The following is an 11832-nucleotide window of genomic DNA, read 5'->3' as shown; positions in this document are numbered from 1 at the left end:
AACTCCTTTCAAATAGTTTTTTTTTTCTTTTGGGGCCATATCCAGTGATGCTCAGGGGTTACTCCTGGCTATGTGCTCAGAAATCGCTCCTGTCTTGAAGGACCATATGGGACACAGAGGTCCCATAAGGTCATGTAAGGCAAATACCCTACCACTTTTGCCACCACTCCAGCCTAAATATTAAAAATATTGAATTTAAAATATAGTTTTGTTTGTCACTGCTCAAACCCCTAAGATTCTAAGAATTTTTTAAGAATTATTTAGTTCCATTTAAAATATTACTGCTTTTACTTCCAAATCCAAATCAGCAATGTTTATAGACACCAAAATTTAAGATTCACTTCTGTCATTGCTAGTTCATCTCATTTATTAGCTAATTTATTGATTAGGGATAAACTTTCAGGAAGTACTCAGGAGATGCTGAGGCCCCTATAGGACACTGAGTCAACTGGGAAGAGTTTCAAGGTCAGAGGATGCTGCTTTACCCTGCATTATATTTTCGAGGATTTCCTGGGCCACTCTGTAAGGATTAGAGACTCCTAGGATTGCACCCATTGGTGTTCAGGGGACTATTTGTGCCAGAGGTCAAATTAGAATCATTTTAGCTATGTGTCTTTGCCACTAAACCATCTTTTTTTGCCTCTTATTGGGCGAACAGAATACCTAATTATTTTACTTCAGGTTGAATAAACTCAGTATTTACATGTAAAATGATTAGGGGGTGATAGGAGAAAAATACAAGATAAGGGTGAAGAAAAAAGAAAATCATCTGGAGTCTTTAGAAGGTCACTATGGAAAAAACATCCAAGTGCTTATTTTATGCACTTACCAAATAACAAATCTTATAAATGCAAAGTTTGTCTGGCCGAGTCACAGCGAGGGATGATACAAGGAACCACTTGAATAGAATTTAGAAAGGATGTTAGAATTTGCCTTGTGACATTACTCTATGTAAAACACTGGGAATACAGGGTTGAACAAGAAAGATAAAATTCCTACTCTGTAATTTGAATACTAGTAAGAAAAAAATGAGAGAGCAACTGAGAAATCTTTCCTACATATTTTAATTTTATGCAATTGAGAGAAAAACAACATCATGCTGCAAAACAATGAGTCCCCAGTTTATTAAAAAGGAATAAAATAAAGGGAAATTCTATTTTTATTACACAATATTAGAACTTTTATAATTCACCTTAGGTTGATAGATATCAACATCAACAAAATCTATCTGATTTTTCATCTATTTGAAATGCCAGATCTTTTCCTGTTAGTGGCAGAACTAGAAATATATTTGGCTTTGAAGTCAGGGACAAAATTTAGGATATTCTGTAGGTATTAATACTATGTAGAAAATAACTACCGTATTTTCCGGCGTATAAAACGACCCCTAATTTTGCAGTTAAAACATAAGTTTAGGCCTATATTTGTTGTATCAGACAGAACGGTCCTGTGTTGCAATGCTGTCATAAAACTTACTGCTCTAGGGACAATTTAGATAATCAAATTTTTTTCAGACAAAAACTCACAAAATTGTGAATAATTTTGCCCTGACAAGAGAACACATTTCAGAGTTAACTTAAGGGATTCAATAAGATACAACAGATTCAGATATTTTTCTAAACGTAATTACTATTGCATCATTTTTAAAAATTCAGAACATAAAAATCATAGACTTTAGATGCATTACATTTTCCAAAGTTCTACCAATTTATCTAAATTATTGTGTCCTGTTCTTTAAAGTTTCCCTAGTTGCACACAAAGATTTTAATTCAAGTTGCACTGAGTTATCATGTTCTCTACTTCTTTAAATATATTCTTATCTTTCACTATTTTATGATAATCATCCTTGGAGGTTAATTCTGCAGTCAATACTCAAAATTGGCAAATCAAATAAACAACCAAAAAGTAATATTAACATCTATAAACTCATCAAGAGCAAAGAAAAACACAACCAAATGAGTTTTCTTGTCACTCATGCTAGGAACAGGAGTGGAGGGAGGACAATATTGGTTGTGGGAATGCCCCTGATTCAATGTCACTATGTACCTGAAATACTACTGTGAATGATTTGTAATCCACTTTGATCAAAAAAAAATTATTAATAATAAAAAATAAACAAACACCTTAAAAATATAAGTAAGACCAAAGGATTATTGATATTATTTCCAATTTCTTCCACTATTCAACTGCTCTTACTAGAGGATGATAGCTTAAACAAGGTTATTTTTTCTAAACATCTATCTTCACTTGCTGGAATCAATCGTCATCAAATTCCCTTTGGTAAATGACTTTTCTCAATTGGCTCGATAATTAGATAATCGGAAACATATGGACATATTCTTCTTTTTGAATGTGAAGTGAATCTGCTGTTCTGCTGTGAAACACTTTTAAATTTGCTAATGTTTCTGAACATTGAAAACGGAATACGACAATGAATATTTAATTTCTTCATGCCAACAGCAAAGACTGTCACTGCAATGCAAACAATAATTTCCTATCTAATTTTATACTAGTTAATCTACACTCAAGACACTTAAATGCAGTATTCAGAGCTAAGACTGTTGATGTGGCATTTGAAATTCTAACTTTTTTTATTATTATTATTTTGGGCCACACCCGGTGATGCTAAGGGGTTACTCCTAGTTATGCGCTAAGAAATCTTTCCTGGCTCGGGGACCATTTGGGACGCCAGGGGATCTAACCGTGGTCTGTCCTAGGCTAGCGCGGGCAAGGCAGATGCCTTACTACTTGCATCACCACTCCGGTCCCAATTCTACCAGTTTCTAAAGTTTCAGACATCCAAGCAGCAATATAAATCCATGAGTGCCAATAAACACATTCTTTCATGAACCTTAACTTCTCTCCTGTTGTCGTACAAAGCAACTATATACAACACATGTATTAAAGTGCCTTTCACCTTATAAATCTACACTTATGAGCATTAAAATTGTGAATTCCATATAATTTTCATGTGTCTAAAATAGTATCCTTTATATTTCAAACAATTTAAAATATAAAAGACTTTTAAGAATCTCAGGCAATAAGATTCAGTGTCCAGGTTTAGTTTAGACTATTATTTGATAACCTCTTGTTGCCAATTCAGAAAACAAAATACAAGTGTTTGATGTTTATAAGATAGTCAATACCGAATAGTGAAAGGAATAAAAAAACTATAAATATGCCAAACAATAACAAACACAAGCAGGTAGCATTATACTGTTAGATTTTCACTGGTGTTAAATGTGTTTCAAAATTTTATTATTTTACAGTTATTCTGATTGGGATATTTAGTATTCTGGTTTCAATAGTTAATAGTTGATAACTTTTGAAATCTGCCCTGGCTTAAGTTTCTTTTATTTACTCTCTATGCTATAATAATATATAGTATTATTACTGTTATTATTGTTAATCAAATACATATTGTTAACTTGATATTGACAGTAAGTCAACAAAATGAATTTTTTATTTCTGGTACCTCATTTAAAAAAAATTAGAGTTTTGTTTTGTTTTTTTTTTTTTTTTGGTTTTTGGGTCACACCTGGCAGCACTCAGAGGTAACTCCTGACTCTATGCTCAGAAATCGCACTTGGCAGGTTTGGGGGACCATATGGGATGCTGATATTTGAACCGCTGTCCTTCTGCATACGAGGCAAATGCACTACCTTCATGCTATCTCTCCAGCCACTCATTTAAAATTTTTAAATTTTATGTGTTATTTATATATTTCTTATATATGTATAAATTAAACAATATTTATCATTTTAGTATATAATTATTTTATTAAATCAAATTATGATTATTTCAATACTGGAGAAGTATTTATCAGGTATGTATGGCTCAAAAATAAAATAAGTACAAGCAATAATAAAGACTATCCTGCCTTGAATTTCCTTTATACACAACCATTTCTCTCAAATGTCCAGTCTTTTACAATCCCATCTATCATAGTTCTTTATTACTGCTTGTTTATTTAAACTGCTTGTTTATTTAATAAACAAGTCTATCGAACACACAAATCTACCAGTCAAAATGTTTTATTTTAAAATATCTTAGGCTATCTTTCTAGATTCAGCTCACTAAAATGTAAATATGAACCTACAACAAAATGTCTACAAAGTATATCTGATTCTTTTCTGCATAACCTTCTTGTAATAGTCTATCTCCTTATCTCTCAACATTGTTAAGCAGCATTATTTGAAAGAATAAAAATTCCCTGTTACCTTTAAAATCTAATGTTATTTGCCATATCTTCTCATGGCAATATATAGACATTTTTGAATAGTTTCATAAATATTCTAGTCTTATCAGAATGGAAATTTCTTCTTAAAATTATATTTAACATTATATTTGAAAATATGTGATAAAATATTTACTACACAGTGAAAAATTGTATGAGCCCATTTACCAATGTCCATTATATAAAATATTTCTTGAAACAAGCAATATATTATTCTGCATCTTATTGATCTAAGATTTGAAGGGCATAGTATGGCATTTAGCATATTAATCCCCAAAATTGAAATTTTAGACACTAATTAAGTACCTATTAATTATTAACTAAATACATAAATAACTAATGCATATAAGATAAAATATAACCAGGGTTTTTTTGAGAGAGCCTGGCATATAGATGACTTGGATTTGATACTCTGCACTTCATATAGTTTCTTGAGGTTCTTCAAGAGTAATTCCTGAGTACATATCCAAGAGCAATCACTGGGTATCACAGAGTATGGCCCACCCCACCCCTAAAAAAAGCCTACCAATGGAAAAGAACAGCAATCTGAGAACCATGATTGGTGATTGCAAAATAATAACTGATATATGAAAAACACATTTCTGTATATGGTGACTATTAGAAAGAAAATAAATTGCAGGGTTGATGATGAGCTCTGCTTTGCTTTGCTCTGCACATATGGAATTTTAGGAGGAAAATAATTTCATAATTATTTGTGGATGGTTGAATTTATTGTTTTAGATCTTTGGCACAATATCAGAAATATATAGAAAGCTGCTTTGGATTGATCCCAGATTGCAATTTTCCCTGGGAAATGAAGCAGAAAACAGGAAAAAATATTAGATGGTATTGGTCCAATGGTCTTTGAAAGCTTAAGTTATATGGTATAGGATAGTGCCTCTCAAGCTTGCAACCTATCTGAGTTTTGGTAAAATGACCTACTCTTCTTTGCACTCCGTTTACTCTCATATATACATGGACAAATAACATTAGTGATTACTAATAAAATAATACAAAGTACTTAATCATTTTTGTAAGAGAAGCTAATGTTGGGAACTGACTTGTTTGAGGACATTTTGCTGTTCTCTCTGCCATAGCCCAGCTTTTCACCTAAAAGCTATATGCAGTCTTGCTGTAAAATTTTGAGCTAAGAGAAAAGAATGTGTAGCTGCAGGACATAATTTAGCTCTAAGCCCGGAGGAGAGTAAAAGCTGCCTGGTACAGTTATCAGAAACTAGGCCTCACTCCTTAAGACCACATTCCGGAGTGAACTAGGCTGTTATCAATAAGTGTATGCTACATTGTCTGTTCATGATCACTGAGGCAAGCACATCTTGCACCACCTCCTGATAGTTAAGCAATTAGGAATGCAGCTGGAAGGTCACTAGAAATTTCCATGGAAACAGCACGTTCATCATAGCTTGAAGGTCATCCAGCCCCTAGCCCACTGCCCACTTCCTTATGAGCCTTCGCGCCAAAAGTATGACTGACATCACCTTTGTACTGCCCCCTTCTCCTTCACTATTTAAGAAGGAACTGTAGCCAATAAAGACACCCTTGAACAGTGAGACGCTGCCTTGGGTCTTTATTATTAACCTCTCTCAGATTTTTTACAGTGTGGTTGTGCTTCTACTCAGCAAAATAGAAGTGCGGTCGTCTGAGAAGCCTTTCCAGCTAATTCCTGCTGGCCGGGCCCCCCTGGGGGGCTTCAGGACCCTGCAAGCTAACATGACCTAACAAGTAAGTAACCCTTGAAACTCAACAGGTGTGAGCCTCCCTGCCAAAACAAGATAGCAGCACTTATATTAAAATAAATCTTATTTTACACTACAAATATTTTAATTATCAAACTTAACCAGATGGCATAATGTCTATGCCACTTTGACACAAACTTTGGACATCCTTAACTTGTGACTATATACCTTGAGATTTTTTTTATGAATATGAAGATATGTGTACACTTATTCCACAATTGGCATGGTTGAGAACAACTAAGAACAGAAGTATTTTATAATTATGAGTAAAGCCAGAAACAAATTAACAAAACTGACTATAGTTTTACAAATAATACATGTATCATTTCATGTTTAATTTTTAAAACATATGTAAGCAGTAAGAAATTCTGGATGTTGCAATAACTAGAGGACATTAGCTGTTGAGTGCAACATTTGGTTCTAACTTTTTTCTTTTAATCATTGTGAGATTTGGTGTTAAAAAGTTGTTTATGGTTGAGTTCATAGTATAATACAACATCCAGCCCATTATCAGTATTTATTTTTCACTACTAAAGGCTCCAATTTCCCTTCTTACTCAGTCCTGCTACTGTGGCAGATATGTTTTTTTTTCCCTCTCTTTCTCATCCCAACATCCCTTGCATCATTTTAGGCAGTGTGATTTTCATATCTGTTCCTCAGAGGGTATCATGCATAGCACTTTATGTCCTTCTAGATTCCAGTTCTTGTGATTCTAATAATTATTTTCTTTGTTTTATTATCCTCTTTTATGACAATATCTTCCATTTAATCTTTAAACTTATAATATAGGTACAAAACATGCAATTGATTCATGCTATTACAGCTTAGTAATATTACATATGGTCATGTATCTGGATTTGTTTTTATATGTGCTCTATAGAACACCCCCCTAAAAACGAGGAAAATAAAATTAGAACAAGATATAGTCAGTAGACTTAAAAACTTCTTTAGGAGGCTTATATACACAATAATCAAATAACTATTAAGCTAGAAAGTTTAGGAAATGCAAACAGATGACTGCTAGGTTATAGTTACATAAAATGTCATATATATATATATATATATATATATATACACACACACACAATTATTTCATTGGTTTTTATATACTAAATTGTGGGAAACTGCTGTACACATAATTAGTTATATTTTAGTGCTATCAACTCTATATAAACTCTAATTTGTCTTATTAGTTGTACATTAGAAGCCTGTTGGTATTTTTGGAATAACCCTAAATGCTTCAGTGAGCACTTTTATGCATGTGAATAAGTGGAGTAAGCTGAAATCAGTCTCATATTCTTATAGACTCAAACACTAGAAGTCATTGCTAATTATGATAGCAGCCATTCCACAATAATTCAGAAATCATAGTCAATGATATCTAGCTGCTTTTCAGTTTATATAGTGTTTATCTACCTGTCAGTAGAAGGACTCTGTGGATAAACTACAATACCAACAAGAGGTTCTTAGTCAGTAACATAAAGAAAATCTCCACACTTTCAGCAAAGATGTACACAGAGAGAGAATTGCTTTGTTTGCAGATGTGATCACTGGCACGAAACTTCAGATTGTCCTTTCCTTAAAACAATCATAAACTTGAATATTACCTAAAGTGAATGGATGTGACATTATATTACTTCCATTATACAAAAGAGGGCAATTTAAGCAATGCAAAATCTACTTTTAAAAAAATCCAAGATAACACTTTGATGTAGGTTCTCAATTCAGTGAAATCTCGGTTTATTCTTATTCTGAAAAGAGACTACTTGTAGGGATAACGTAATGTTAAAATGCATGCCATTTTAGTTTAGATGTGCCCATTTGGATTCACAGCATGTTATATCTAAGTAACTGATTGCCAATGCGGTGTAGGAAATTGGTTTATACAAGTCATATTGAACTGTTAAGACCAAATGAAGATATTACCATTTATTTGCATTATTTTAAAAGAATGGGCTATACCACCTTTCCTTTGCTTTCCTAGAATTTCTTTAGTCCCATTGTTTTTTTGTGCAGTTCCATTCCCTAACTCAAATACTGAGAGACAATGAAAAATAAAACACTGAAACAAGTGTACAAAATTTGAGGCAGATAAATATCACTTAAATCTTGTCTTGAGTCTGAAATACACCTATAGAATGATCCTTATGTTAAAAATTAGACAATAAATGACCTTACACTTTTGGGGGTCACATGCAGCAGTGTTCAGGGGTAACTCCTGACTCAGAAATTATTCCTGGCAGGATCCTGGAACCATATGGGATGCCAGAAATGGAATCAGGTCGGCCGCATGCAATGCAAACTCCATTCCCGCTGTGCTATTGCTCTGGCCCACACTTATCTTTTTCATTTATTTAATTAATATTTTTGCAATGTGTTTATCTGTATTAAATCTAAATTTAATGATACAAAAATAAGAATAAAATAAAAAATAGCCCTTATATCTTACAAGATCTTGATTTTTTAACTATGGTAATGATGGGATCACTTAACAGCTTGCAGGAGACAGAGTAAAAGATAAAGTCATATATTCACTCTAAGTTAAAAAAAAAGATTCTCAGATATCTAAGTCAAGATGCTAGGCAGGCAGTCAGTCAGCTATGTAAACTTAGAAAACTTGCATCTAAAGATAAAGCCTGAATTTTGAGATTTGTCAGCATTAGTATTTAAAGGACAAATGAGACAGCCAAGAGAGACACACACAATATATAATCCAGGGGAAAAAGAATAAAAGGCTTGGGGCAGGAGCGATAGCACAGCGGTAGCACTTTTGCCTTGCACATGGCTGACCCAGGAGGGACCTCTGTTTGATCCCTGGAGTCCCATATGGTTCCCAAGCCAGGAGCGATTTATGAGCACACAGCCAGGAATAATCCCTGAGCATCACCGGTGTGGCCCCAAAAACAAACAAACAAAAAGGCTGGGGTTAGAGGAAATGCTGGTCAGGTAAATAGCAAAGACAGTGAGAAAGAATTGTCACTTATTTAGAAATTAAAATATTACAAAATAAATAAATATGAATTTCAACAAGCAGGAAATCCACTTTCTTAAGTGCTACACTAATGTCAATAAGAATAATTACTAATAAATAACCTACAGAATCTTGAAAGTTGGAGTTATAATAAGTTAATAAAAGATTCAGAAAAGTGAATTTGGAAATTAATTTTTTTTTTTTTGGTTTTTGGGCCACACCCGGTGATGGTCAGGGGTTACTCCTGGCTATGCGCTCAGAAGTCGCTCCTGGCTTGGGGGACCATATGGGACGCCGGGGGATCGAACCGCGGTCCATCCTAGGCTAGCGCTGGCAAGGCAGGCACCTTACCTCTAGCGCCACCGCCCGGCCCCGGAAATTAATTTTTTTACAGATATTTTGACCTGCTCAAGATAACCAATAACTATAGATCAGTGGATTCAGCAAATATGTGACAGTTCTTATCATATTATAAGATGTTTACCTGTGGAAAGTTTGAAGAGTTGGTTCATCAGCTTAAACAATAGCCAGGACAACTTCTCTTTTGACAATTTCCTAATCCTCCTAATTTGAGGCCGAGGCAGCAATATGCAAATAAAAAATAAGGAGGTAATATATAAATAGGTAGTAAATAGTGTATTTTTAGAGTGGTTTATTTGACTTTTTTATCTGTTGTGAAAAATGTACCTAATACATTCCCCTAATTTTGTATCTTTGACAGAATAGAATCAAGTAAATACCCTATTACTTGCTTGAATTCTGGAATAAATATATGTTTTCATTACATTTTTATAGTACTTTAAATTGCAAACTTTACATTTTATATTGTCTTTCTTATTTGGTCAGCTTGATGCATTTCAGGAAGTGCTTTTACCCCACAAATAATTGAGAGTAACACCTACATACTAGGCACTGCTCTAAGGTTCCATGACAATATTATACTAAAAAAATCCTGTTCACCTGTAGAGCAGTGGGGACAAGAGACAATATGCAAATATACAAGGGAATAATAAGACAAGATAAATACAAGGTTTATGAGAATAATCTGTCTGTACTGCCAATTTGTTTTCTCTGCAAAGATATGACTGGAGTAAAGAAATGAGTAGTATGAATTGGAAGATTTCTAGCAAAATACTGACAGTACTTAATTAATTCCAGATATCTCTCTTGAATTCTGAATCATTAGAATTATGCAGTAGTCCAGGTAGAAGGTAATTATATCTTGATTTAGTAAGCACTTGAAATCCAAGTAAAATATTACTATGAACTAAAAAGAATATGGCAACTTATTAGAATGACTGGAGTTGGACGGTCTGGTTTGCCTGGAACCCAGTGTCTATCTTATGCCAATAAACTGAGGTGAGGCCTTTTTAGTAATCAGGTCAAGGATTTTTTTCCATTTTCCCCATTTTTTTGGACCTGTGCAAACAACGGCTCTTGCTACTATCACACCTTTACTTTTTTTTACTTTATTCTTTAAGGAAAAAAATACAACTTACTGAACTTAAAAACAATTGTAGTAGAATGCCTGTCTTGAATACAGGCGAGGGATGGGAAGGGGGTAATGCTACACTGGCGAAGGGGGGTGTTCTGGTTATGACTGTAACCCAAATATTATCATGTTACTTAAAAAATATATTAAAAAAATGAATGAGGGAACTGAAAAACCTGTCTAGAGTACAGGTGGGGGGGTGAGATGGAAGGAGATTTGGGACATTGTTGGTGGGAATGTTGCATTGGAGATGGGGGTTGTTCTTTACATGACTGAAACCTAATCACAATCATTTGTAATCAAGATTTTTAAATAAATAAAAATATTTAAAAAAATAAAATAAAATGAGCTGAAAATTAGTAATATCTTAGTTAAATATTTTAATATTTTAATGAAGTTGTTAGAAAGCAAACAACAAAAACTATTACAGAAGTCATCTAGTGAAAAGATACTAATCTCCCACATGAAGTCCTCTAGTCTTCTATTTGGAAATGAAAAGTGTCATTTCTTAAGTCTTATTCAATGATCAATATTACTCTAACACAATAGAAATGTATCAGTCTTAGGTCTACTTATATCTCAGGGAGTTCACAAGTCTATTTGGCAGAGAAAAAAAAGACTTCTGAATTGCCAATCAATGAATTCCAAGCTTATATTTTCCTGTCGTTTTGGGTAATTCCCTACTCACTTTACCAGTTCCCAAGTTAATATATACTGCCTACTCTTGACCTTTTTTTTTTATTGACTTCATGATTGCTATCTGACATAGCATGCCAGAGAAGTGATATTTTCTTAGTATGCTTGATTAACTATATACTATATATCTAGTTATATAACTATATACTATAGAGAAGTGATACAACCAGTAATATATAGAGGACAATATAAAGGAAAAATGTGTTCAGAAGTTGGAAAGATAATTTTTATAATATTACTTACAGATATCACAAAAAAGACCTTTGTAATTATGTCCTCTTTAAAAAGTTTGGCAATTTTCATTACTTAATTTTTTATAAAATGCATTTAAAATAATAACACTATATAGGTGTAAGTACAACTAGAGCACATGTTCTTAAATAAAATTATTCTATTGCTAACTAAGCTTAAATAATTTTATTATATTTATCTGGATTATTGAATTAATGGATTATTCCATAAGACTGCCTAGGGAAGTGACAGTTCATTATAATGCATTTTGGAGATTCAGAGGTATCTCCTTTCATCCCCCTATCACCCCAGAAATATAAGTAGGATCTTTACCTACAGAGTTACTTCCTATTATTTCCAAGATCAAATATGAAAAGTGTTTATGTGTTGTTTTTCTTAAGTTAAATTCTACCAAGCTTTAGTCAGAAAAAAGGTAAAATCTTTTATGCTT

Source organism: Suncus etruscus, chromosome 4, assembly GCF_024139225.1.
Source record: "Suncus etruscus isolate mSunEtr1 chromosome 4, mSunEtr1.pri.cur, whole genome shotgun sequence".
Lineage (NCBI taxonomy): Eukaryota > Metazoa > Chordata > Mammalia > Eulipotyphla > Soricidae > Suncus > Suncus etruscus.
Note: the sequence above shows the minus strand (reverse complement) of the source record.